The sequence below is a fragment of the Piliocolobus tephrosceles genome, chromosome 12 (assembly GCF_002776525.5).
Source record: "Piliocolobus tephrosceles isolate RC106 chromosome 12, ASM277652v3, whole genome shotgun sequence".
Lineage (NCBI taxonomy): Eukaryota > Metazoa > Chordata > Mammalia > Primates > Cercopithecidae > Piliocolobus > Piliocolobus tephrosceles.
Genome location: NC_045445.1, coordinates 4545292 through 4573060, shown reverse-complemented (window position 1 = coordinate 4573060; position 27769 = coordinate 4545292). Strand labels below are relative to the sequence as shown.

The window sequence follows — 27769 nt, the reverse complement described above, 5'->3', positions numbered from 1 at the left end:
GAGGTGGAAGGCATTCTGCCTGAATGAGGAGCCAAAGAAGGCAATGGAAGCTAGGGGAGAGAATGTAAGAACTGTTCCATGAGCAAGCCAAAAGTGAGCCAATCCATCAGGCTGCAACCATTGAGTGAGTGCCTGCTATGTGCCAAGCAGTTGACGCAGGCTAAAGGGTTCTAAAAAGAGTCAAGATTGAATAACAAAGAAAGAAGGCCCTTGAGGAGCTTGATCATGCTGGGGGCCAAAGGTGAGAGGGTTTCTGTATTCTAGTTCTGGAATTTAGCTGATAAACACTGAACCCAGGACCCAAGTGACTTCCTGGAGCAGCCTGAGGTACTTCCTTGGCCTGTTGGTAGGTAAAATAAGTGAGAGGAGAAGAGTCTGGGAAAGGTGGCCTTGGTGGCTTATCTGGCACCTGCAATTTGATTAGATGTGTATAACTTGTGTCTTAAAATCCCTCACATTGGGCAGGGCAGGCCAACCTGCAACCGGCAGGCACTGAGATAGGACCATGGGCTCTGAGAGGGAGAGATAATTAGAGATTTTCTTCAAAACTGAGGGCTTGACCTTTCTGCTTACTTACTGTGATCACTATAATGCCACTGCCTTAGGCAATGATACCCAGTTTGATCTCCTCTCAGCAACTGTTAGGTCAGTATCTCCATCCATTATTTTCTGTGGAAGCTCTGGTAGCCTGAGAGTTTGAGCAAAACCAACCTGACCACCTATTTTTATAGTATGTAGCTCAGTATTCTCAACCATGATTGCACATTAGGATCTCCAGAGATCAGAACCAGCTTAATAGACATGTGACCAGTGCATTTACACAGGACCCCTTGCTCAGAAGGGAGGGCCATGCTGGGAAATTAATGCTCTGTGGTTTCCATTTGAAACTTAGTAATTTTTATCTTCGAACCTGTGTTTTGTAAGTGAAGTATAATGAGACAATGAAGCATGTACTGGGGGCTTGAAATCTTGACTCACATATGGGTCTACCTCCTACCAACTGCCCACATCTCCAGGATGGGATTTTGGCTACCACTCCCTTGATTTCTGGTGCCCTTGGCCTTACCTGGGCCCCCCTTTCTCATACTTGTTCATCCATCCCCAGCAGGGCCTGGATGTTGGGAGAGTCAGGATCAGATGCATGCACCCTGCAGCCCCTCTAAGTAGGGCATGACATCGATTATCTCTGCTCCTGTCTCACAGCACCAGGTACATTCAGTGGGAAACACAGTGGCAGCAAGCCTCTTGTCCATCCCTGATTTAGGTACCTAAGTGTACCCTAGTAAAGAGGTTGTAATATCCTTGGGAGTTGCCTGTCTTTTGTAGGATGGGATGGTGGGCCCATGGGAAGAGAGATGCTAAAGCCCAATTTCCTTGCCTTCTGATAAGGCACAGCATGTCAGTCTGGTGAGTGGTGGAAGGGAGGACCCAATAGTTGTCAGGCCCAATCACACACACAAGACACAAGTCACTGGGTGGGGCTCCTGGGTGCCTTCAAGGGTCTACCCTTAGCCCATGAATATCCCCGTGCCCAAGAGAGTGTCCTTTGGGCCTGCTTCATGTCTGGAGAGACCCTCTCTTTCTCCTTCCAACCTTCCTGAATCTGACTTGCATTAGTCTCTTCCAGCCAGCTCAAGGCACCTTCCAGAGATGAAGTGTGAAATACAAATTGTACAATTTTGGTGATTCTGCATAGGAGTTAAATGCTCTGATATTTTAATTTAAGATATCACTGTGTCGTACAATATAAAGATGAACAGTAAAATATCTATTAATGATTTAAAATTTTAGTTTTTCTTTACTTAGAATGACATTGAATAGCAAAGAGGAAACACCATGGCAGGTTGAATGAGAAACCACAGAAGAAAGGAAAACATCGTTATATTTTAGTACCTTTAAAGGCACTTTTTCTCTGTTTTTTTGAATAAGGCACGCCACATTTTCATTTTTCACTGGGCCCCACAAATTACATATCCAGTCTTGTCTGGGGTTATATTTAAAATATATGGATGTATCCAAATTAATTGGCATTGGATAGGGCTCTAGGCATCTGCATTTTTAAAGGCATTCCAGAGACTCTGTTGTAGAAAGAAAGTAGAAATAAGCAAAGAGTGAAAGCTAGAATTAAACCCTGTGGTACTAGATTAGCGTCAGAGAGATCCATATGAAAAACCAGTAAATATGTCTGCCTATCTGTCTATATGTAAAGATAAGTAGATACAGAAATGAATGTTGATACCGTGTTGTCACAGTCTGTTCAGGCGACTATAACAGAGTACCTTAGACTGGGTAATTTATAAACAATAGAAATATATTGCTCACAGTTCTAGAGTCTGGGAGGTCCATGATCAAAGGGCCAGCAGATTCTGTGTCTGGTGAGGGTTCTTTGCTTCATAGATGGTGCCTTCTTGCTGTGTCCTTAAATGGTGGAAGGGGTAAGGAGCTAAGAAGCTCCTTTAGACCTCTTTTATAAGGCCACTAATCGCATTCATTAGGTTTCTGCCCTTATCACTTAATCACTTCCCAAAAGGACCCACCTCTTAATACCAACACATTAGGAATAAGATTTCAGCATATAAATTTTGGAGGGACACAAACATTCAGCAGATGTATTCTTGGATATATACCTATGTGTATATGCATATGTATATAGTTGTCCCTCCATATCTGTAGATTCTGCATTCGTGAGTTCAAGCAACTGTGGATTAAAGTATTTGGGGGAAAAAGCAATAAAAAAATAACAATATAACAATTAAAAAACATACAAAGGAAAAACAATATGGTCTAACAACTACTGACATGGGATTTACATTATATTCGCTATTATAAGTAATCTAGAGAGGATTTAAAGTATACAAGGGGATGTGTGTAATTTATATGCAAATACTACACCATTTAATATAAGGAACTTGGGCATTCATGGTATCCAACATGGATTTTGGTCTCCACAGGGAGTTCTGGAACCAGTCCTCTGTGGATACTGAAGGCTGACTGTATTTCAGATCTCTGTCCACTGAGAGGGCCTAGAAGCAGCAACACTGAAGTAGAATTAAGCTTACCTAGAACTACATCTTGTTTCCTAAATACCATTCTCAATTAAAAAGAATTAGACCTTCTTAGAGAAATAGGTAATGAGAGAATACACCACAGTAATAATTTCAGAGGACAAGATATTTACATAGCTACAAACTATTAGCTCCCAAATTTGTATTAATTACTATGGTGGTTTTAATATGTGTTCACAAATTATTTGATACTCCACCCTACAGGTAGTAGAGATAAATTCCCCTTCATTGAGTGTGAGCTGGACTTTCTAACTCAGTTCTAATAAAGCATGAAAGGGAAATTTAGTAGTTTTACTATTTACTATTTATATTTTCTATTTAATATATAAGTAAGTTGAAAGTAAAAAGATATATCACCCCAATATTGTTCAAAGGAAAGTGGGAATGGCTGTGTTAACATTAGGTAAATAGACGTAAGAACAAAGAAAATTACTAAGGTAGACAGGGTCATTAAATAATGATTAAATGGTCAGTGAATCAAGAAGACAGCAATCCTAAATGGGTGTGTGCCAAATAACAGAGCTACAAAATATGTGAAGCAAAATTCAATAGAATTGAAAACAGATAAATTCACAATTATAGTGGGAGTCTTCAAACTCCTCTCTCAACAACTTACAGAACAATTAGAAAGTCAGCAAAGATGTAAAAGAACTCAACAAGACTATTAACCAACCTCCACCTCACAACAGCAGAATATACATTTTTTTCAAGCATCCATGGAACATATACCAAGATAAACTATATACTAGACCTTAGAGCAACTTCAAGAAGTTTAGAAGAATTGAAATCAACAGAAAGATACCAGGAAAATATCCAAACACCTGGAAACAAAGCAGCACGCTTCTCAATAATCCATGGAGCAAAAAATAAATTAATCAGAGTGAAAATAAAAATACAACATATCAAAATTTGTGGGACACAGCTAAAGGAATATTGAGAGGGAAACACATAGCGGTAAATGCTTGCATCAGAAAAAGTGAAAAATACACTAAGATCAGAAACAAGGCAAGAACAGGTGCTCTCATCACTCTTATTCAATGTAGTATAGTACTGGAAATTCTAGCCAGTATAATAAAGCAAGAAAAAGAAATAATAAGCACTTGAATTGGAAAAGACAAAGTAAAACTCTCCCAATTTGCAGATGGCATGATTGTCTATGTGGAAAATCCCGAAGAATCTACAATAAAACTTCTAGAGTTAATAATTGAGTTCAGTAAGGTTGCAAAACACAATCTCAGCCCCCAAAAATCAACTACATTTTCAAATACTAAAACTGTGAACACATCAAAACCAAAATTCAAAATACAATACCATTTACAATTGCTACAAAAAAATGAAATATTTGGGTATAAACGTAACAAAATGTAACAAAACATGTACAGGATATGTAAGCCAAAAATTACAAAATGCTGATGAAATAAATCAGGAAGACTTAAATTAATGGAGAGAAATACTGTGTGGATTGGAAGTCGCAACCCAGTGAAGTTGTCAAATCTGCCCCAAATCGATCTGCAGGTTTAATGCAATTTTAATCAAAATTTCAACGAAGTTTGTTTGTAGGTAAACTGGTTCTAAAATTTGTATGATGCCCCTCTTTATTCCTGATAATCTTCCTTGTTCTTAATTCTGCTTTGTCTGAAATTAATATAGATACTCCAGTTTTCTTTTATGTTAGACTGGTATATCTTTCTCCATCTCTGTATTTTTACATATGTCTTTATATTGAAAGTAGATTTCTTGGAGAAAAGATATAGCTGTGTCTTGTTTGATTTTTTTATCCCCTCTGTTTTAATTGATGCCTTTAGGTCACTCAAATTTAAAGTTATTATTGATATAGTTAGATTAATATGGATTACATTTGTATCTATTTTCTATTTATTGTATTTTTCATTTTTATATCCCAACTCTTGTCTGCCTTCTTTGTTTTTAATTGATATTTTATAGAATTCTATTTTATCTCCTTTCTTACAATATCAATTATACTTCTTTTAAATTTTTTAGTGGTTGCCCTACAGTTTAAAATATACATTGCTAACTACGAGTCTACCTTCAAATAACACTATAATACTTTACATACAGTGCAGGTGCCTCATAACAGAGTATTATCAAATCTTCCCTCCAATCCTCTGTGACATTGCTATTTATTTCACTTATCCATATGCTATAATCAACCAATACATTGTTGTTATTGTTACTTTAAACAGTTATATTTGGACCGGGCATGGTGGCTCACGCCTGTAATCCCAGCACTTTGGGATGCCGAGGCGGGCGGACCACCTGAGGTTGGGAGTTTGAGACCAGCCTGACCAACATGGAGAAACCCCGTGTCTACTGAAAATACAAAATTAGCTGGGTGTGGTGGCGCTTTCCTGTAATCCCAGCTACTCAGGAGGCTGAGGCAGGAGAATCGCTTGAACCTGGTAGATGGAGGTTGCGGTGAGCCAAGATCGTGCCATCGCATTCCAGGCTGGGCAACAAGAGCAAAACTCCGTCTCAAAAAAAAAAAAAAAAGTTCTTTTAGATCAGCTAAGAATTAGAAAAATAAAATATTTTATTTTACCTTCATATATTCCAACAGTCTACACTCATCCTTTTTTTCTGTGGGACTGAGTTTCTGATCACTGTAACTTTTTTCCCCTGAAGAACTTCTTTTAACATTTCTTGCAGGGCCAGTTGGTTTTCATTTCTGTTGGTTTTTGTTTTGTTTTTCTGAGAAAACTGTTTCACTTCACTTTCACTTCTGAAGGATACTTTCACTGGATATAGAATTGTGGGTTGGTGTTTTTGTTTTTGTTTTTGTTTTCTTTCAAGACTAAATATTTCACTCTACTCTCTTCTTTTTTGCATGTTTCCTTGAGAAGCCTGATGTAATTCTTTTCCTTATTCCTTTATAAGTTGTTTTCTGTCTCTCTCTTGTCTTTCAAGGTTTTTTTCCTTTGGTTTTCTGCAGTTTTGCTAGAGGGGACTGGAGTAGGTAGGAGCAATGCCCTTCCCCAGCTCAGATAAGACCCTAGAAAAATCTTTTCCCCTGTAAAGTTGTCCAATGTTAAGGGGAAGGCTCTGGGCATATTTCACAATGATTATTTTTTACTCTCGTCGACAGATCCACAAGATAATTTTACTCAGATCTTTACTGTAAGAACTTGTTGGATTTTTTGGAAGGTAAAGACAACAAAATATTGGGGTTTTCCCTATGCCTGCAGTCCTCAATTTGTCATTCTCATAGTAGTCTACACTCAGCCTCCAGCAATTTGTTCAAATTGCCAGTTTTGGTACTCCTACTAGTTTATGACTCCAGTGACTCCTGTCCAAGCAAGCAAAATTGCAGCTATGTCTCTCTGGATGTTCCTGACTCTCCAGATTTCCCTACAACCTCATTTGTCTGAAGGATTCATGAAAAGTCATTGATTTTTAAGTTTGTCCTGCTGCTTCTTGTCAGGATGGGAATGATGATTTCCACGATCTTGTCAGAACTTAAATCAGAGTAATATTCCAAAATTTATATGAAAAGACACAGGTCCTAGAATAGCTAGAACAATTTTGAAAAAAGAGTAATAAAGTTGGAGGAATCAGTCTATCTAACATTAAGGCTAACTATATAGCTATGGTAACCAAGACCATGCAGTATTCCCAGATGGGTTAAATATATAGATCAGTGGAACAGAATAGAGAACCCAGAAATAGACCCATATAAATATTCCCAACTGAATTTTAACAGAGATGCAAAGGTGATTCAATGAAGGAAGGATAGACTTTTCAACAAATGGTGCTGTGTTGGAACAACTGGACATTCATAGGCAAAACAAACAAAGTTCAATTTAAGCCTTACACCTTATGTAGACATTTACTCAAAATGGATCATGTAAGTTTGTAAAACATAAAACTAAACATATTTTAGAAAACTGGAGAAAATCTTCCAGATCTAAGGCTAGGCAACAGATTCTTAGACTTGACACCAAAAGCATGATCCATAAAAGGAAAAAGTAGTTGATAAATTGGAACTCATCAAAGTTAAAAACTTTCTGTGGAAGTTTTTATGGAAGATCCTTTTAAATATGAAAATACAAGCTGTAAACTGGAAGAAAGTATTTGTAAATCATATCCAACAAAGAATATATAAATAACTCTCAAAACTCAATAGAATAAAAAAATCCTATTAGAAAATAAGCAGCAAACAGCAACAGACATTTCAATGAAGAGGATATACAGATGGCAAATAGGCACATGAAAAGTTCAGTCAACATCACTAACCATTAAAGAAATATAAGTTAATACCATAATGTGATATCACTATAGCTCCATGCATGGATCATTCCACATTGCTTATGGGTAATGGTATGACCACTCTGGAAAATGGCTTATTGGTTTCTTACAAAACTAATAATACACCTACTATACTATTCAGCAATCATATTACTGGGTACACACTGGGTACACACATTTCTCAGAGAAATGAAAACATACATGCATACAAAAACCTGTACATGAATGTTCATAGCAGAGCTGTTTTCAATAATCAAAAAACAGAAACAACCCAGGTGTTTGGTTAATAGGTGAATAGTTAAAAAAAATTATGGTACATCCATACCATGGAATACTACTCAGTGATTAAAAAAAAAAAAGAAGAATGAACTACTGATACATACAACTTGGATGGATCTCATTGGCATTATGCTGAGTGAAAAAAGGCAATCTCAAAAGGTCACTGTTAGGTTCCAGGTAGGTGGGACATGGCTTTATTCAGCAGTTTCCTCACACTGTCAGTGCTGCATTTATGCACCTCACAGACAATAATGGCTCAGAGCCAGGTGATGAACATTCCCATGTTATGGCTACATAGCTGTGATTATATAATGCATGGGATTGTGTGCCTGTGCTCCAATCCCACTGTGTCATACTGTGCAGGATGTGTACCTCAGCCTATACTTGACTGCAGCACAGCCATTGTCCTTACAGTCATATACTGATTAATTCAATTTATATAATATTCTCAAAAATGATAAAATTAAAAAGATGGAGAACTGATTGGTGCTGTACAAAGGTTAGGAGTGCTGGTGAGGGGAGTTGTAACTATAAAGAGGTAGCATAAGGAAGATATTGGTAGTGATGGAATAGTTCTGTTTCTGGATTGCAGTGGTGGTTACAAGAATACAGATGTGATTAAATGGCATAGAATTACACAAATACTTTGCACCAATGTCAATTTCCTGGTGTTGGTATAGTACTATAGTTACATAAGATGTATCCATTGGGAAAAATTGAGTGAGGGTTTCACAGGACCTCTCTGTATTACATTTACAACTTCATCTGATTCTACAATTACATTGATAAAATACTTCTTAAAGTAGCTTACAGTGGAGAAACCTGGCAGAAATCTCCTTAACCAAGGAATCAAGACTAACATCACTGGTAAGTTTATGTTCATATCTTGAACCCCTTATGCTGTGTGATAAGAAATGCACTTCACCTCTGCTATCCTTCCCCAAAATATATAATCCCAGTCTAATTATGAGAAAACATTACACAAACCCAAATTGGGGGATATTCTACAAAGTACTTGACCATTTATCTTTAAAATTATTGAGATCATGAAACACAAGGAAACATTAATAAATTTCCATAGATTGGAAGCAGATAAGAAGATATGATGACTAAATGCAACATAATATTCTGGATTGCATCCTGGAACAGGAAAAGGACATTAATGGGAAAACTGTTGAGGTACATTATGCAAAATAACTGATCAATGCTCTTCAAGGTGTCAAGATTATGAAAGACATAAAAGAATGGATGAACTGCCATAGGTTAGAGGAGACAATGCAATGCGAAATCCAGAATTTGACCCTGAACGGAAGATGCAATGTAGTGGAGAAACTGGTAAAATGCAAATAAAATCTAGTTTAATCATATTGTGCCAAAGTTCATTTCTTAGTTTTGATAACTCTATGATGGTTATATAAGATGTTGACATGAAGAATGCAGTGTGTGCAGCAACTGTTTGCTGTTTTAGCAACTTTTCTGTAATTTTAAAATTATTTCAAAATAAAATTTTAAAGAAAGCCTCCTGGGAGATTCTAATGCATAGCCAGAGCTGAGAACCACTGCTACCTCATCCATTTGGTCCTGCCTCATAGGTTTCCACTATACTCTCCTACTCCCTAGTCCGCCCTTCCTCCATCAAAATTGCTGTGCTCTGAAGGGATTTGTTTTCAACTGGCTGCTGGCCTAAATAGGATGAGACAAAAAATTAAAATGTTTCTACCACTATCCCAGTAGGAAACTAATTCCAAAGCTAATAGCACATGGACACTATCCTATCTACTCTAGCCAGGTGTCATTTTACGGTAAGACTTTTCACCTCAGAGGTTCATTCCTTTTCATAAAGCATCATTACATCATCATTTTTCAAGCTGCACTTCTGGATGTCGGCACATGAATTCAGTCAGAATTATGGGTCATGTGAACTGGTGTATCAGGGCTTTTTCTGTAACACCACAAAACACTGGGCTTCTATGGAGGAGAGAGCTAAATTTGTCTAGCGTCTCCTACAGTCCATTTTAACTCTCTAGACAGGGAAGGAAAGCCCTTGCTTTGAGGCAGGAGACTGGTTTTGCAGGTAGTTAGAGCCAGGTACTTAAAGACAGTGAGAAGCAAGGATGGCCTTAGAGAGTGATGTCCTGGCTGTAGAGAACTGCCTTAAGTAGAGATAGTCCACATCTTGAATAGCAAACTCCTGTTGGTATGACAGCTTCCAAGAGCACACTTGTCTCATCAGAGCCTGGGGCTTATTCAGTTGGCTCCACCCTCTTCCTGGAGTGCTCTGTTTATTAAAAGGGCCCTGCCCTTTATTTTACTAGGATTAGTCATTATGGGTTAGTGAACTGCCCTTTTTCTCCCTCCACTCCAGCTTTTCATCTGCACACTAGAAGCAAGGGCTGTGTCTTTGGACCTGCAGAGAATCCTTCAAGAGAGCTGATCTGAGAGAAAATTAAGAACAGCTGGGGGTAGGCACAATGCCTTCATATGCCTCTAGCAAAAAAGGCAGCTCAGATACTCCAAGAAGGAGAGAAAAATGAGAGTTGGAGAAACGGGCTGAGACATGGGAACTGTGCAAAGGCTGATTACCGGTTAAGATTAGGCTCAGGGCAAAAGTGCTTACTGAGATATTGGAACTCTTAGTTAGGACTTATTAATCTAGTGTTTAGCACCTGGAGTCTATAGACTTAACACCTAAAACTAAACTGGGACAGACTGGTGAAAGCTGTGAAAATGCCCTGAGGCAGCTTATAGTTAGGAATAAGGTTAGCAAGAAAATGATTAAAGACTGAGTTTTACTGCACAGTAAGTTACAGATTGGACCCTTTGCATACAGACTTTCATCTTTTCTCTGTTGTTTTGTGTGGGATTGCATGGTTTACATGTAAAAGTAAATTTACTTTTTGGTTTATTCTAAAGAAATATCTGTACATAAAATATTGATGTTTATTTGGAGTAGTATATCCTTATGAAGCTAAATGATAAACTTATTGAGTGTGAAGGGATGTTAGAGCTGGCATACTTTGACGCTAAACGTTGTATTTTAAAGTTTAAATAGCAATATCTCACAATATTTAATGCGGTTGTCTAATTCAAGAAACCACACACACAACTGATACTTCAGGCTATGCAACCACAGCAGTAACAACCACAGTGATGCCTTATCTTATTTGTAAGATTGTCTCTTTGATGGGTGAATGAACCTTTGGAAGGATGAATGTATGACCTAAACCTAATAGAATGAGAGTAGGATCACTGACATTAGTCTGAGAAATCTGTTTTGAATTTATAACCAAAATGGTCTCCTCAGTCAAAAAACTGCAGTAAGTATTAATAAATAAATTTAGAAGTTACTGAGCATCGGTCTTCTTAAATAACATATGTTTTGAGGAGTGCAACTACCCCAAAAGAAAGACAACAATCTTAATGTACTAGACAAAGCAGAATGAATGAACTAATCAAAATAGTGATTGAAAACAACAAGAATATCATTGAAAAGCTAAGAGACAATGTTGGTAACTTGATGCATGAATAGGCAGTTACAAACAAAGAACATCATTCAGAAATAGCAGCTATGAAAATATGAGTTGAAATAACGTGATGGAGGGGTTAATAACAACAGATACAGATGAAGAATAAATTATTGACCTGGAATACTAGATTGAACAACTTCCCCAGAAGTCATCAGAAAGGGATAAACAGTTGGGAAGTACAGGAAAAATACTGTAGGGGAAAAATACTTTAGAAGGAGAAATGTCAAATCAGTTTAATAAGAGTACTAGAAAGAGAGAGAGAGAAGAGTATGTGGAGGGGATATAAGTATCTGAGGAAACAAAGACCAAGAATTCTCCAATCTTAGGAAAGTATGGATGATCTCAGTTTGAAAAGATTCAGAGTTTGCTAACCAGGATTTATGAGACAAAGCATATATCTAGACACACAGTAGTAAAATTTTAAAAAAGAAGCCTTCCCAGGAAGAAAAAGCAGATTACCTACAAAGAAACAAAATCATATTGACACCTCAATACTCAAAAGCAACCCAGATAGAAGAAAACAGTGGAACATTAATTTTCAGTAATGAGGGAAAAAACTTAGAATCTAGAATTTTATACCCAGCTAAGTATCATTTAAATGTAAGAATGAAATATTCTAAGGCATCCAAGGCCTCAAAAAGTTTACCACAAAAACTGTCTTTGAAATAAGTTCAATGAAAGAGAATTTATAATAAATATGAGTGAGATGACTTCCCCAGAATCCTCTCGCAAATGTTCCTTTAATTTCTCAGATCTGTCAGTCTTCCTGTTACTGTGACGACATCTCCAGGATAGAGTTCTTTTGAGGGAGCCAGTCTGGAGTTTTTAGGCTATTCTTTAAGAATCTCAAGTGGCTCATTTTTGCTTTTATTACAATCGTATCTTTTCTGCTAAGCTTATAAACTACCTGAGGATGCAGTGTTATTCATTTCTGTATTACCAGTAGTACCTTTCTCAGGGTTCTGCACATGGGAGGTATTTATTAAATGTCTGTGCCAGAAAGGAAGGAAAGGAGGAAGTTATAGGCCAGAAGATGAAGCTAGGGTTGCCTCCATTCAAGAGAATGGTGGTTCTCTCTGGTTTTTGTGCACAGAGGATTAAGTGACATCCCAGTGTGTGTCAATATTTTGCACTTCAGCAGATCATCTCCTGTGTTAAGTTTGACTATGAGTGACTTGAAGATAATTGAGCATTATTCGTTTCACCATGAAAATATTAAAAGCAGCTTAGTTTGAATCCACTTGAATTAATCATTTACTTGGTTCTCCATGACACTTAAGCTCCCTCTGAGTCATTCATGATGGAAAATTATATGCTCGCATGCCAATAAACATTCCCAGGCCAGGAAAAAGAAGGGAAAGTAATCCACAAGGGATTCTAGGGTTGCTTTTTGGGGGGAATTTTTCAGTGCATCTCCACAGAGTTGGCGAAAAATCTCCCTTCCTCCCTCTTCAGTGAGGCAGTACTTTTTGCTTATCTGTGGTTCTATAACAAGTGCCCACTGAGGCTGTATGGGTGATGCACCTGTCTTGTATTGGACCCCTTTGCTTTCCAGGGAAGAGGTGGATAGGTAGTTAGTGTTCCACGTTTACTTTCCCTTGACACTATTTGTTGATATTTGGAAGCAGGCAGAACAAGAGACATCAAGGTTGGTAAGGGGCATCAAAGTTATGTCTTTTCCCTGTTGTAAACAAATGCCATCTTCTCCATCTATCTAAAAAGCATTTGTAGATGTTTAAGATGCTTGCCTGTGAACTATTTTCAGACTTTTCATAGTTATTTTATTGCTAATCCCAAAGAAAACAGGCTGGGCAAAGCAGAAAATGGCAGTGGCAGGTCCCCAAAACAAATATATGACACAGGCACATCCTGGAGGCCAACATTATCACGTTAGCAAGTGCCAACAGAGAGTTCTTCCTCACCATTATCTCCTCCATGTTTTCTCACCCCCAATTCAGTTTTTGGTCATGTGTTTTTATAATAACATTGAGTTGAGGGTGTTAGCAGCAATTTTGGCATATGGAATTAATTGAATTATTTCTCAGGTATTTGGAATTCTTACTTAAAATTCCAGAAAATCATGTAACATTTGGGCACCACATGGATTTAATTCAGTATATAGTCATGAAGCATCTGCTCAGTGCAAGGTCAGCCCTGGGCAGTGCCTAGGTACACTTAACAGTGTGAAGGAAGTGCCAAGGGAAGAGTACAAATGAACTGGAGGTTCAAAGCAGGGATAGGATATCCTAGTGGAACAAAAGGAAAGACTTCTTGAAAAGGTAGCCTTGGGGACTAGACATAAACAACAGATATAATTTCTACAGGCAGTGGCATGTTAGGAGGCAGGAACAACTTGGGCAAAAGTAACAAGGTGGAAGATCATAGGATCCATTTAAGGCTAGTAATAGTCCCTATGTATTGAGTCATTACTCTGTGCCATGCATAGTATTAAGTGTTCTACATGCATTCTCTTATTTAATTGCCACATCAGTCTCATTTGTTATAGGTAGTATTATTCCTACCTTACAAATCAGGAGAATAAAGTTCAGAACAATTATGTAACTTTGTCACCTGCTAAGAGATGGCAGAACAGGAATTCAAACCAAGTCTGTCAGACTCCAAAGCCTAACTTTTTAGCCACTAAGCTTTATGACTCAGAAATAAATGTGACTGGGAAGAAAGGGTAGGACCATGCTGTGAAGAGCTTTAGGCTTTAGATGCTAAGTGAAGGATCCTGAACTTAAAAGTGCCAGATTGTGAAATAAAAGGGAAAGGAGTTTTCCTGTAACAGGAAATGAACAGTCAATAAGAGGTCAACAGGTTAGAGACCAATGACCAGGTCCAAAACTTGTCTTTTTTCCTCATTTGTTTTGTACCTTCCTGGGAGGAGAATGGGTTGAATAGGAAAGAAACCTCCCTGTTCCTCTTAGAGCTTTTGTATAGAATTTCCACTTCTTGGGGGTCCTTTTTGTTTTGTTCCATTCCTCGCTATTGTGCACGGTCTTACCTCTGAGGAGGGAAGGTCAGAATCTGAACTTCTGTGGCTAACTAGAAAATTGGATTGCTTAAATTTCAGTTCCTATTGCATTATATTAGATAACTAAAGCCCCTGTTATCTTTTTCTTCTCAGTCACAAAAAGATAATTCATTAATTGTCCATGGATATAATCATCCTCTTCAATCTTGTCTAGAAACTGGAAGGCCCTGCTGCCCTCACTTGTAGTTAGCGCCTCTTTTACCAACCTTGGTGTGAGATCCTGAAGGAGCAAGTTCTTGGAGTCTTGCCTTCTTACTGAGGCTGGTGCTTCCCCATGTGGCCCTGCATGTTGTGGCATGGTGTTCCCCCTCCCTTTGGAATTGTGGGTAACAAACTGTCTTTTCTCTCTCTTTTTTTTTTTTTTTTCTTTTTTTTTTTGAGACAGAGTCTCACTTGGTCGCTCAGGCTGACGCAATGGAGCAATCTCGGCTTGCTGCAACCTCCACCTCCCGGGTTCAAGTGATTCTCCTGCCTCAGCCTCCCGAGTAGCTGGGATTACAGGCATGTGCCACCACACCTGGCTAGTTTTGTATTTTTAGTAGAGATGGGGTTTCACCATGTTGGCCAGGCTGGTCTCGAACTACTGACCTCAAGTGATCTGCCTGCCTCGGCCTCCCAAAGTACTGGGATTACAGGCGTGAGCCACCATGCCTGGCCACAAACTGTCTTTTCAGTGACAGATGTCTCCTGATCTTTGGCCTCACAGCACCTGAATAGTAAACCTACATTTTAAAACAGCAGTCCCTAACCTTTTTGGCACCAGGGACCAGTTTTGTGGAAAACAATTTTTCCATGGACCAAAACGGGGGACTGGGGAGGTAGTTTCAGGATGAAACTGTTCCACCTCAGATCATCAGGCATTGGATTCTCATAAGGAGCCTGCAACCTAGATCTCTTGCATGTGCAGTTCACAGTAGGGTTTGCACTCCTATGAGAATCTAATGCTGCCACTGATGACAGGAGGCAGAGCTCAGGTGGTAATGCTGGCTTGCCTGCTGCTTGACTCCTGCTGTGTGGCCAGTTCCTAACAGACCACAGACTGGTACTGGTCCATGGCCTGGAGGTTGGGAACCCCTGTTTTAAAAGACCAAAAACTGTCAATGCAATCAACCAAATCTAGAGGGTGGAGAATTCTGCAGGAAAAATGGCCTGATTTTTTACTAACTTAACTGCTTAAAATATAACTTTTATTGTTATTGCAAATTTGCTTTCTTTGATTAATAGTGAGACTGAATTTTGTATATTTGTTTAGCAGTTATATTTCTTCTTGTGAGGAAGTGAATTGAGTATTCCTGCCCATTATCCATTTACTCAGAATGTATTTTAAAGCAAACTGGATCAAAATGTTTCATGGACTTAAATGTAAAATATAAAGTATAAAACTTTTTAGAGGAAAATATAGGAAAAAATTTCAGATCTAAGGTTTGGTGAAGAATTCTTAGACTTGATACCTAAAGCAAGATCTATAAAGGAAATGTTTGTAAATTAGAGCTCTTAAAAAAAGTTTTACAAAATTAAAAGTTAAAAAATTTAGAACTTTTGCTCTATGAAAGACGCTGTTAAGGGAATAGATGACAAGTTACAGACAGGGAGAAAGTATTTGCGAACCACATATCCAACAAATGACTCATTTCTAGGATATACAAAGAATCTCACAATTCAACAGGAAAAAAATCCAATTAAGAGATGAGCAAAAGACATGAAGAGACATTTCACCAAATAAGATTCACAGATGGCAAATAATTACATGAAAAGTTGTTCAATATCATTAGGCATCAGAGAATGCAAATTACCATAATGAGATGTTGCCACATACCTATTAGAATATCTAAAATGAAAAATAGTGATAACACCAAATGCTGGTGAAGATGTGGAGAAACTCAATCTCTTGTGTATTGTTTGTGGGAATTTAACATGGTACAACCACTTTGAAAGAAAGTATGGAAATTTCTTTAAAACCTGAGCATGCAATTACCATAAAACCTAGGAATTTCACTCCTGGACATTCATTCTAGATAAGTGAAGACTCATGTGCACATAAAAATATGTACACAAATGTTCATAGCAGTTTCTTTTGTTTGTTTTTGTTTTTTTTTTTTTTTTTTTTTTGAGGCGGAATTTCACTCTTGTTGCCCAGGCTGGGGTGCAGTGGCACGATCTCAGCTCACTGCAACCTCCACCTCCCGGGTTCAAGTGATTCTCCTGCCTCAGCCTCCCAAGTAACTGGGATTACAGGCACCTGCCATCATGCCCAGCTAATTTTTTATATTTTTAGTAGAGACGGGGTTACGCCATATCGGCCAGGCTGGTCTCGAACTCCTGACCTCAGGTGATCTGCCCACCTCAGCCTCCCAAAGTGCTGGGATTACAGGCATGAGCCACCACGTCCGGCCCGTTCATAGCAGTTTTATTCATAATAATCCTAAATTGGAAACAACCCAAATACCCTCAAATGGGGGAATGGATAAACAAACTGTGTTACATTCATACTATGTACTACTACTTGACAAATCTTGCATGGATATTAAGGATTTCATGTTTAGTGAAAAAAGCCAATTCAAAAGTTCAATACCATATTATTCCCATTATATAACTCTCTTGAAATGATAAAATACAGTGATGGAGAATAATTGTTGCCAGGGGACAGGAACAAGGATGAGGAGTGGGTGTGATTAGAAAGGAGATAAAGTTGTAGCATGAGGGAATGCCTTTGTGGTGGTGCAAGCAGTGTGTTGATTGTGATGTTTATTGTGTGAATCTACACATGTGATAATATTGCACAGGACTATACCTCACTCACACACATGAGTGCATTTAAATACTGGTGAAAACTGAAAAACTCTGTAATTTAGTTAATTGTATTTTCCTATAATCACCTGCGATGCACCATTAGGGAAAGCCAAGGGAAGCATTCAGTGGATTCTGTAAACTATTTTTGCAACCTCCTGTTAAGTCTATAATTATTTCAAAAGAAAAAGCTTCAAAAGCAATGCTAGAATTTTAATTGGAATAGCATTGAATTATTTGGGGGTCATTGACACTTTTACAACGTTAAGTCTTCCCAGGTTCATTCTATTTGTTGCCTTTAAAAATGTTTTTCATTTATCCAAATAACACTTTCATCAACCAAGATAAGGTAAAATAATTTAATGTTAACCTATTTCAAGTTTAAAGCAAATAATTATTTGAAAGCATTTTACTCCAAATTCTTTGCATGACATAAAAGTTCTTGGCTTTTTAGATATTCATTTTTACAGTAGTTTTTAGTGTGTGCTCTCTGAATTAGTAGTATGCATATCTCTAACTTTTCAGTCTAAGTAAAGAAAATAAGATTTTATATAAAATGTAGAAAACTTACAACATTAGAGGTCAATTTAACCACTCCCTATCCTTTTTTCTATAGTTGTCAAATGTATTACATCTACATATGAAGCCTATAAGTAAATATCATAATTTTTGGTCTAAGGAATCATATGTATTTGAAGAAATTAAGAGGAATGAAATGGCTTTTTAAATATTTACCCAGATATTTCTAATTTCTGCTTTATTTTTAAAATTAATATATGCATCTCCATCTGGATTCATCTTCCCTCAGCCTGGTGAAGAACTTCCTTTTGTCAAGAAGTCAAGCAGTATCTAGGCAGCATTGGCGTGCTTAGTGAAGCTAATAGGATCACTTGTCTAGCTGCTAGGTCAGCTTGTCATATTTTCATAGATTCAGCCAGTAAGGAAAAACAAACCCAGATAGATTCAGTTTATTACTTAGACAGTAACAGCAAGAACAATATGGCATTAGCTGCCCGTATCCATAGTCCAACAGGATTACACTGAACCAGAGGAACCAGGAGACATGAATAACAGGTTGCTCTGACACTGAGAAACCAACTCTAAACTATAGCCAAACATGTTTATACAGCTGTATCATAAGGGAGTGGAACAAGGTGGAAAGTTCTGTGCTCACTGACATTAGGGAGATGGATGAAAAACAGCCTTGGGATGGTTCCTCACCAGGCTGTTTATATTCCCTTGCTCCAAGAGGAATTGCATGGTGTTCTCCAAAGACCCAGGTCAGATTACGGTAAAGGCTTGCCTAAGTGGCCCATACGGAGACTAAAATGATCACTGGAGCACCATGCGGTAGAGCTGTTCTCTTACAACTTTAGCATTTCTTGTGGTTCAGGTTTGCTGGCAAAGAATTTTTTCTTCCCTTATTCTTTAACAATTTCACTATTTTATCTTTTTAATTTTAAATTTTTGTGGGTATATAGTAGTTGTGTATATTTATGGAGTACATAGGCTAGTTTGATACAGGCATACAACGCGTAATAACCACAACAGGGCAAAGGAAACAAATAGTCAACAAAGTGAAGAGACAACCCATACAATGGGAGAAAATATTTGCAAACTATCCATCTGACAAGGGATTAATAACAATATTTTTTTAGAATTTTGTTGTATCTCAAAGTATCTTTGTTGTGCCTTCATTGTTAAAAAAAACCATTTTTGTTGAGTATAGAATTCTGGGTTAACTGTAAAAAGATATTTTAATTTGTGTAGGTACAGAGTAGGTGTATATATTTACAGGGTACATAAGATGTTTTGAGATGAGCATGCAATATGTAATAATCACATCATGTAACATGGGGTATCCACCCCCTCAATCATGTATCATTTGTGTTACAAACAATCCAACTACACTTTTAGTTATTTTTAAATGTACAGTTAATTTATTATTGATTATAGTCACCCTCCCATGCTATCAAATACTAGGTCTTATTCATTCTTTCAAACAATTTTCTTGTTCCCACTAACCATCCCCACTTCCCACCCACCCTTTTACTACCCTTCCCAGCCTCTGCTAACCATCCTTTTTCTCTCTGTCTCTATGAGTTCCATTGTTTTGATTTTTAGATCACACTAGTAAGTGAGAACATGTAATGTTTGTCTTTCTGTGCCTGGCTTATTTCATTTAGCATAATGATCTCAAGTTTCATCCATGTTGTTGTGAATGACAAGACTTTGTTTTTTCTTATGGCTGCATAGTACTCCATTTTGTATAAGTACCACATTTTCTTTATCCATTCATCTGTTGATGAACACTTAGGTTGCTTCCAAATTTTCACTGTTGTGAACAGTGCTGCAACAAACATGGGAGTGCACATTTCTCTTTGATCTACTTGTTTTCTTTCTTTTATATACCCAACAGTAGGACTGCTGAATCATATGGTAGCTGTATTTTTAGTTTTTTGAGAAACCTCTGAACTGCTTGCCATAGTGGTTGTGCTAATTTTATATTCCCATCAACAGTGTACGAGAGTTCCCTTTTCTCTACACCCTTATCAGCATTTGCTATTGCCTGTCTTCTGGATATAAGCCATTTTAACTGGGGTGAGATGATATCTCATTGAAGTTTTTATTTGCATTTCTCTGCTGACCAGTGTTGATGAGCACCTCTTCATATGCCTGTTTGCCATTTGTATGTCTTCATTTGAAAAGTGTCTATTCAGGTCTTTTGCCCATTTATTAATCAGGTTAATAGATATTTTCCTATAGAGTTATTTGGGCTTCTTATATATTCTGGTTATTAATCCCTTGTCAAATGGGTACTTTGCAGATATTTTCTCCCATTCTGGGGGTTGTCTCTTCACTTTGTTGATTGTTTTCTTTGCTGTGCAGAAGTTTTTTAAACTTGATGTAATCCCATTTGTCTATTTTTGCTTTGGTTGCCTGTGCTTGCGGAGTATTACTCAAGAAATGTTTGCCCAAACCAATGTCCTAGAGAGTTTCCCAGATGTTTTCTTATAGTATTTTATAGTTTGATGTCCTAGATTTAAGTCTCTAATCCATTTTGATTTGATTTTTGTATATGGTGATTTGATTTTTATTTGATTTTTGTAGGGGTCTAGTATCATTCTCCCGTATATTGATAACCAGTTTTCCCAGCACCATTTATTGAAAAGACTGTGTTTTCACCAATATATGTTCTTGGCACCTTCATAAAAAAATGAGTTTACTGTAGATGTGTGGACTTGTTTCTGGTTTCTCTGTTCTGTTCCATTGGTCTATGTGTCTGCTTTTATAACAGTACCATGCTGTTTTGGTTAATATTGCTCTGTGGTATAATTTGAAGTCAGGTAATGTGATTCCTTCAGTTTTGTTCTTTTTGCTTAGGATAGCTTCGGCTATTCTGGGTCTTGCGTTGTTCCATATAAATTTTAAGATTTTTTTCTACTTCTGTGAAGAATTTTATTGGCGTTTTTATAGGAATTCCCTTGAATGTGTAGATTGCTTTGAGTAGTATAGACATTTTAACAATATTGATTCTTTAAATCAATGAACATGGAATACCTTTACATTTTTGGTATCCTCAATTTCTTTCATCAGGGTTTTATACTTTTCATTATAGAGCTCTTTCACTTCTTTGGTTAATTTCTAGGTATTTAATTTTATTTGTGGCTATTAAAAATGGGATTACTCTCTTGATTTCTTTTTCAAATTGTTCATTATTGACATATAGAAATGCTATTGATTTTTGTATGTTGCTTTTGACTTAGCATCCTGCAACTTTACTGAATTTGTTTAACAGTTCTAATAGTTTTCTGGTTTATCTCGGCTGAATCTACTTTAAAAGGGCTTAGATACAGTTTAGATCATAACACCCAAATCCTTTCAAAGTCTGCTATCTCTGGGCCCAGTTCAGCACTAGGATTCTCCTAGGAGTTGCTGCTCTTGTGGCTTAGACTGCCCTTCTAGTTTATTTAGAGACACAGAGCACTTTAACCTGTGGTTGCAAGACTAGCAGGAACTCAAGTTCTAACCACTGTGACTACTGATTCCCTTCTGGGTAGGGCTGGCTTAAATGTTCCCTCCATTCAGCTGAGTTTGGTCTGATTTTGTTTTCTGTTACAGGGCAGCAGTGAGTTCAATGCCTAACAATTGCTGCAATCTCGCTGTCTGTGATACACAGGAACACTCTCTGAACCACACTGCCACTGCTGGGAGATGAGGGAGAGGTGGCATTGGTGATTCAATACTTTTTCGTATCTCTTCAGTGCCTCCTTCAGGAATAGGAAGTTAAAACCAGATGCCGTGAGTGCTCACCTGATTTTGGTTCTTAAGAAGGTGTTTTTTTGGTGTGTAGATAGTTGTTAAATTAGTGTCCTCACAGAGGAAAAATCAGTAGAGATTTCTATTCCACCATCTTGTTCTTCGCCAAGTCCAGGTTGGCTTCTTTTTCTTATCACTTTGAAGATGTTGGTCCTCTCTCTTTTGGCTCCCATCATTTCTGGTGTCAGTAATTGAGTCATTTTTCCTCCTCTTTGTGTAAAATGTGGCTGTTTTTTTGATTTTTTCATTATATCTGGTTTTCAGCAGTTTGACTATGATATTCACAGACTTTGTTTTCTGTCCTCTTGGGATTTGCTGAGCCTCTAGAATCTTTAAATTTAGGGAAATTTAAACCATTACACATGCAATTTTTTCCTATCCCATTCTCCTCCTCCTCCTTTCCTTCTAGAACTCTAACTTCATGTACATTACGCCTTTGGATATTGCCCCACACATTCTTGAGACTTTGTTCATTTTTTTCTCATATGCTTTTCTCTCTGTTCTCTATACATCTATGGGAATGCGTAATTTAAGTTTCATCTTAACGTTTACTGAAAATTCCCTCTTTTATATCCATTCTGCTGTTAAGCCTATTCAGTGATTTTAAGTTAGAAATTGTATTTTCCAATTGTGTAATTTTCACATTTTATGGTTTATATTTCTCTGCTGTGATTTTCTATCTTTTCATTTATTGTGAAAATACTTTCTTTTACTCCCTTGAGCGTAATTCTACTAGTTGCCTTAAAATTATTGTCTGCTAATTCTAACCTAAGAATCATCTTAGGTTTTCTCTTTGTTGATTGTATTATCTCTTGGAATGGATCACAATTTCCTAGTTCTTCATATATTGAGTAACCTTGGATTGTATTCTGAGTCTTTTGAATATTATATTATGGAGACTCTGGGTTCTGTGTCTGAAAAATACTGATTTTATTGTTTTAGCAGATAGTTAACTTGGTTAGACTGAAACTAAATTCTGTCTCTTGGTTGGTAGCTAAAATGTTAGTTCAGTGCTTTTATCCTTAGCTAGAGTCCGTGCCATGTATGTGTGGTTCAGGGGTCAACTGAGACTTGGATAGTTTGTATATACAGAAATTAGTGCTCCTTCTATCTTGGCCTCTCTCTCCTTTACAGGATTCTCCCCCCAACTGTCCAGTGGCTTAGTTTGTCCCAAGCTCTGTTCTTTGGTTCTTCATATCAGAATGATTGTCAGTTTACTCTTAGTGTGCTAGCCACTTGGCAGCTTTGGCTTGCCCTTAGTCTAAAAGCTGTAAAAATAGGTTGCTCACGTTATGCCATACCTTTATTCAAATGTCAACTCCTTTTAAGAATATGTCTGCTTCTGTTCACTTTCCAGTCTCTTTATATCATTGTTTCTATGTATATTTTGTTCAGTGTTTAAAATTGCTGTTTCCAGGAGAATTGCAATCAGTAGGAGTTTATTCAGTCATATCAGAAGCAGAAGCAACGATCCTGCTCAATTTTGATTTCACTCCTAGCAGTTTATCTTTAATGTGGTATTCTGTCCTAGAAAGGAATCTTGACAAGTCATTTTTGAGAACTCATAGTGGCTAGATTCTTACAACCTCTTTAGTCCTTCTTGCCATAGACCTTTTGTACTCACTTAGTACTGGAGAGTGAACGACCTCCACCAGTTTCAGCTGCTATTCTCAATTGTTCCACTATGCTTTTCAGTGAATACTCATTAGCTGTTTTTCCTTGTGAACTCCTATTCCACTAGGGTTTTGACTGTCTTGGATTGTAATGTGTAACTATGGGGAGCAATTAAAACTTAAGCCTTGCCTAGTGCCCCTCCCAACCCAATAAGTTTGATAGTGGGGAGCTATGTTGCTGGGGAGAGAGCCTCTAGCATAACAAATGGTAACTCAGCCTTGGCATTGCTTTCTTTCAAAAGAATACTCTGTAGTTGTAGTTCTCTAGTGTTCAGGGTGTCGAGATACAGATGGAAGTGGGGAAAAAACTCTTAAAGCCTCGCCATTCCACATGCAGTTGATATCTAGTACCCATCATCCCAGCCAGCCCTGATTTCACACCTAGTGGGTACTAGTCTACTGTTTAAATGTCTCCCAGTGGCAAAGCAGGGAAAAGAATGGTGTTCTCAGAGTAGTAAGTAGAGAAAATGGACACATTAAAAAATTTTTTCCTACCTTAACTCCTGTCCATTGTGCTTGGCCCTCTTCTTTTCTAGGCTGCCTTTTCCCTAATTTACCCTACTCAGATTCCTGATCCATCCACAGGCCCTTCTGTTTTACCAGTGGTTTCCTCATCGTTTTTTTAGCTATTTGGTAGAAATATCCATCTCTGGATTATGTGACATGGCCAGGGTTTGGTTCTGGAGAGAGGACTAGTTGTAATTTTGCAATTTTGATAAGAACTGGCATAACTGATTCTATGTATTAAAAAAGTGAAAATACCTAAAATTCTCTAGGTATGTATTTCAGGACATTGGAACTTAAAAAGGAGAGATTCCTGAACCCTAGAAGACCCTTGAGAATTTCAAACAGTGATAACAATGAAGAAGAATTAATTCATTATCAGCTTTAGATTCTTACCCAGTTAATGACATAGACATATTGCCATCAGGGGTACAGATGTAAAATACATCTTTACAGACATAAGATCTAATGGCATAGAAGATAATTTTGATTTTTGTAAAATGTCTCATCAATAGGCTGCAAAATAATGAACGATTTTTTTCTGTGGCATTACTGACCAGACATTGGGCCAGGGTTGTAATATTTGTTATCTAATAAAACTAAAAATATCTGATTAATTATTTTTTCCTTTGCTTATGGGCTTTGCTTAGAGTCTGATGAAAGTAAGTTATAATTTATAGTTTCTAAGGAGATTAGGATGATACAAAGTTTGAATGAAAAAAGCCATATCAAATTACTCTAGTTCTTAATTTTGCCAGAGCCATTAAAACTCACTTAGATACACACCAAATTCCTGTTTGTTAGAAGCTGGCATAGTTATGGGAGCACTTTTAAGTACATGCGGTCTTTTGCAAAAAGGCATTGCGTCATTTTAATAACAAGCACGTTTTCCATGAATATACTCATCCACATCAACAAAACAGCCTCAACCATTTACAATCCAGTGATTCAAACTGTTTAAGCAAATAAGTGGATGAGCCATTAGCCAGCTTCTTTCCTTCTTACATCTTCTCTCTCATTAGTACTCCATCCCCACCCCCATGCCTGTTGAAGCACTATTCATGTCCTCCAGGAACAACTCAAATCGTATCAAGCCCAATCGTTCCTCCACAAGACAAAATTGATTGCTTCCTTTCTTATTCTTCTCCCTGTCTCTAATGCCAAGTGCAGAACGTGGCCTGTAGTAAATATGTTGAATGAATGCAGTAAGAGTAAAACCAACTGTAAAATGTTACCATTTTGGGAGACTGGCCGTGAAGATGGTGCTTTCAAAAAGGCTTTTATCCTCTATTGCCAAGACCCAAGCAAGCATGTTAAGATGGACTACTTACCCAAGACTTGCTAGCTGTTTCTAATAGGAGCAGAGAAAACCAAGAGATACGGCATTTACTGAGCCCACAAACACTGCTATTGACTTACTTGTGCTTGGGGGAGTAGGGCAAGGTACTCCTGATTTGTGTGCTTGACCAGGGCATGCCACGGACATAGAGTCAGGCCTCTTCCATCAATCATATGCTTCTGTAGCCACCATTGTGCAATAGCACAGGTGTGGATAATCACTGTGTTTTGATGATTTTTTGAAGGTGGAATAAAGAGTGGTATTAGAATCTAAGGTGTTGATTTTCTTCTTTTTTTTTATTATACTTTAAGTTCTAGGGTACATGTGCATAACGTGCAGGTTTGTTACATATGTATACTTGTGCCATGTTGGTGTGCTGCACCCATCAACTCGTCAGCACCCATCAATTCATCATTTATATCAGGTATAACTCCCCAATGCAATCCCTCCCCCCTCCCCCCTCCCCATGATAGGCCCCGGTGTGTGATGTTCCCCTTCCCGAGTCCAAAGTGATCTCATTGTTCAGTTCCCACCTATGAGTGAGAACATGCGGTGTTTGGTTTTCTGTTCTTGTGATAGTTTGCTAAGAATGATGGTTTCCAGCTGCATCCATGTCCCTACAAAGGACACAAACTCATCCTTTTTTATGGCTGCATAGTATTCCATGGTGTATATGTGCCACATTTTCTTAATCCCGTCTGTCACAGATGGACATTTGGGTTGATTCCAAGTCTTTGCTATTGTGAATAGTGCTGCAATAAACATACGTGTGCATGTGTCTTTATAGCAGCATGATTTATAATCCTTTGGGTATCTACCCAGTAGTGGGATGGCTGGGTCATATGGTACATCTAGTTCTAGATCCTTGAGGAATCGCCATACTGTTTTCCATAATGGTTGAACTAGTTTACAATCCCACCAACAGTGTAACAGTGTTCCTATTTCTCCACATCCTCTCCAACACCTGTTGTTTCCTGACTTTTTAATGATTGCCATTCTAACTGGTATGGGAAACATCCCCTCCTGTTCCATCAGAAACTCTTCAAAATTCAAAACCTTTTAAATTAGAAGTTATTGGAGATCCCTTTCTAGTTACATTGACAAATGAGTTATTCACCTCTGCCCCTTCCTTATTATGTATTTCATTTGAGGTAAACACAATGCTGATTTAACTTTTGCATCCTCAGATTAACTGCAAGTGGAACAACCTAATACATTTCCCCAGCACTGGAGTTTGAAGTCTGACAACATTTTTCATTCTCAAATGAAGCTGACTTCAAGAGAGAACAGCAGACCAAGCAACAATGCTGGCCTCCTCTGTCTTGCAGAGCACTCTTATAACGAAAGCGCTTGTGGAATTTGGCTCCATTTCCTACAGCCATGGGATAAGGGTTGCATGTAAACAATAATATCCTGTGCTGTTTGGGCCTCATTTAACTGTCTTTATTGCTTTAGAAGGAACTGCCAAGTGGTGCTGTTTCTCATAGTTCATGCTTTACGTACCAGTGGTACTATAGGGTTGGCTTCAAAGATGGCACTCCACACCACGAAGCTTGTGGCTGTTGGCACACTTGGTTGTCACCGGGCTTCATGTTGACACATTCCTTCAAATCACACCAAAGGTGCACTTTCCATGAAGAATGAATCTGGTACACTGAGGGTGGGCCTGTTACTGCAGAAGGCCTTTGCAGTTACCATTTGGGTGTTTTCCTAGAAAGCTATAGCAGCTCTGCACCTAGAATGACTGTGTTTGCTGAGTTTACAAACAGAAAGGTGATTTTTGCAAAGTAAGCTGTTACCTTATTGACAGAGCACTAAGCTGGAGTCAGGAGATCTGTGCTGTACTCCCCAGCTGACTAGCTCTTTAGCTCTAGGAGAAACATCCTTGATTTCTTTGGCTTGTTTTCGAACCTTGAAATGATGAGATTATACTAGATAATCTCTAAATTCCTTTCTGGCCTAAATTTGATCAGGCAAATTAAAACAGTAAACAACAAACAGTGAGTCAAGAAACAGAAGTTCCCAATCCAAGCTCTGCTGCTCAGTAATTGTGACTTGAGACAAGTCATGTAACCATTCAGCCTCAGGTCTCCATCGCTGGGGAGACCAAAGTTCTCTCTACCTGCCCCACCTGGTGGTTGCACCTGTTGAATAGGGAATCGTCTTTTTCACCCAACACTTACTGAACAATTGCTCTGTGGCACCAGCTTGATAGATAGTGAAGAAGCACAGGTTACTAGATTATCTGTTACTACTACTAATACTAACTACAGTTTAGTGATCACTTTCTGTTTCCAGGAATGTACATACAATATTACATTTAGTCTTCATTTTATGGAGGAGGAAATTTGAGGTTCAGAGAAGTTTAATAATTTATTCAGAATCATGTAGTTCTGCAGAGCTAGAGCTGAGATTTGTACCAGCATTCTGTTCTTTATTTTAACACTTAAAAAATATCTCACCTCTGACAAGGAGCTTGTGTTACTATCATTATTTTTCTGGGCTGTAGTGTCTGAATCCCATGACCTAAAATCTGTTGGGGGGCAGACAGATGAGGGAACTGATCTGGCTTGGGCTGAAGGAGAGATTCTCTTTACAGACACTGCCTGAGGCAGCACAACCAGGGTAGTGAAAATACCCAAGGGACAGCCCTCAGGTATTTTTCAAGCCTTTCTCTGGCTTATAGACTTATTTTCAAATCTACAAGCCAGAGGAAGTCCAAGTGGATTGCCCAAACTGAGAAACCAAAATCAGGAGGCACTGAGATGACTGATAGGGGAGTGCGGAACAAAGCAAGCCCTGTGAGTCACAGGAAGGTTGAGAGTGCTTTGGTACAGTTTCCAAGGCTTGGCATTGTTTGAGATGAGTTTTGAAGTGAAGCTCATGTATGGTATGTGGATAGAGCAACTCCTCTAAAAAGCCATGCAGAGGACAGAAGAAGCCCTCAGTTTTCTCATCAGTAGAAGAAAGGCTCA

General features: G+C 38.0%; 1 long non-coding RNA gene across 1 annotated transcript in view; it reads left to right on the top strand.

Moving 5' to 3' along the window:
• The window catches only part of LOC111535939, a 99242-nt gene extending 73047 nt beyond the window's left edge, over nt 1-26195 (top strand). The window contains exon 4 of the long non-coding RNA XR_002729611.1: nt 25982-26195. This is a non-coding gene — a long non-coding RNA (uncharacterized LOC111535939). The remainder of the gene's footprint in view (nt 1-25981) is intronic.
• Nucleotides 26196-27769: the final 1574 nt, after the last annotated feature.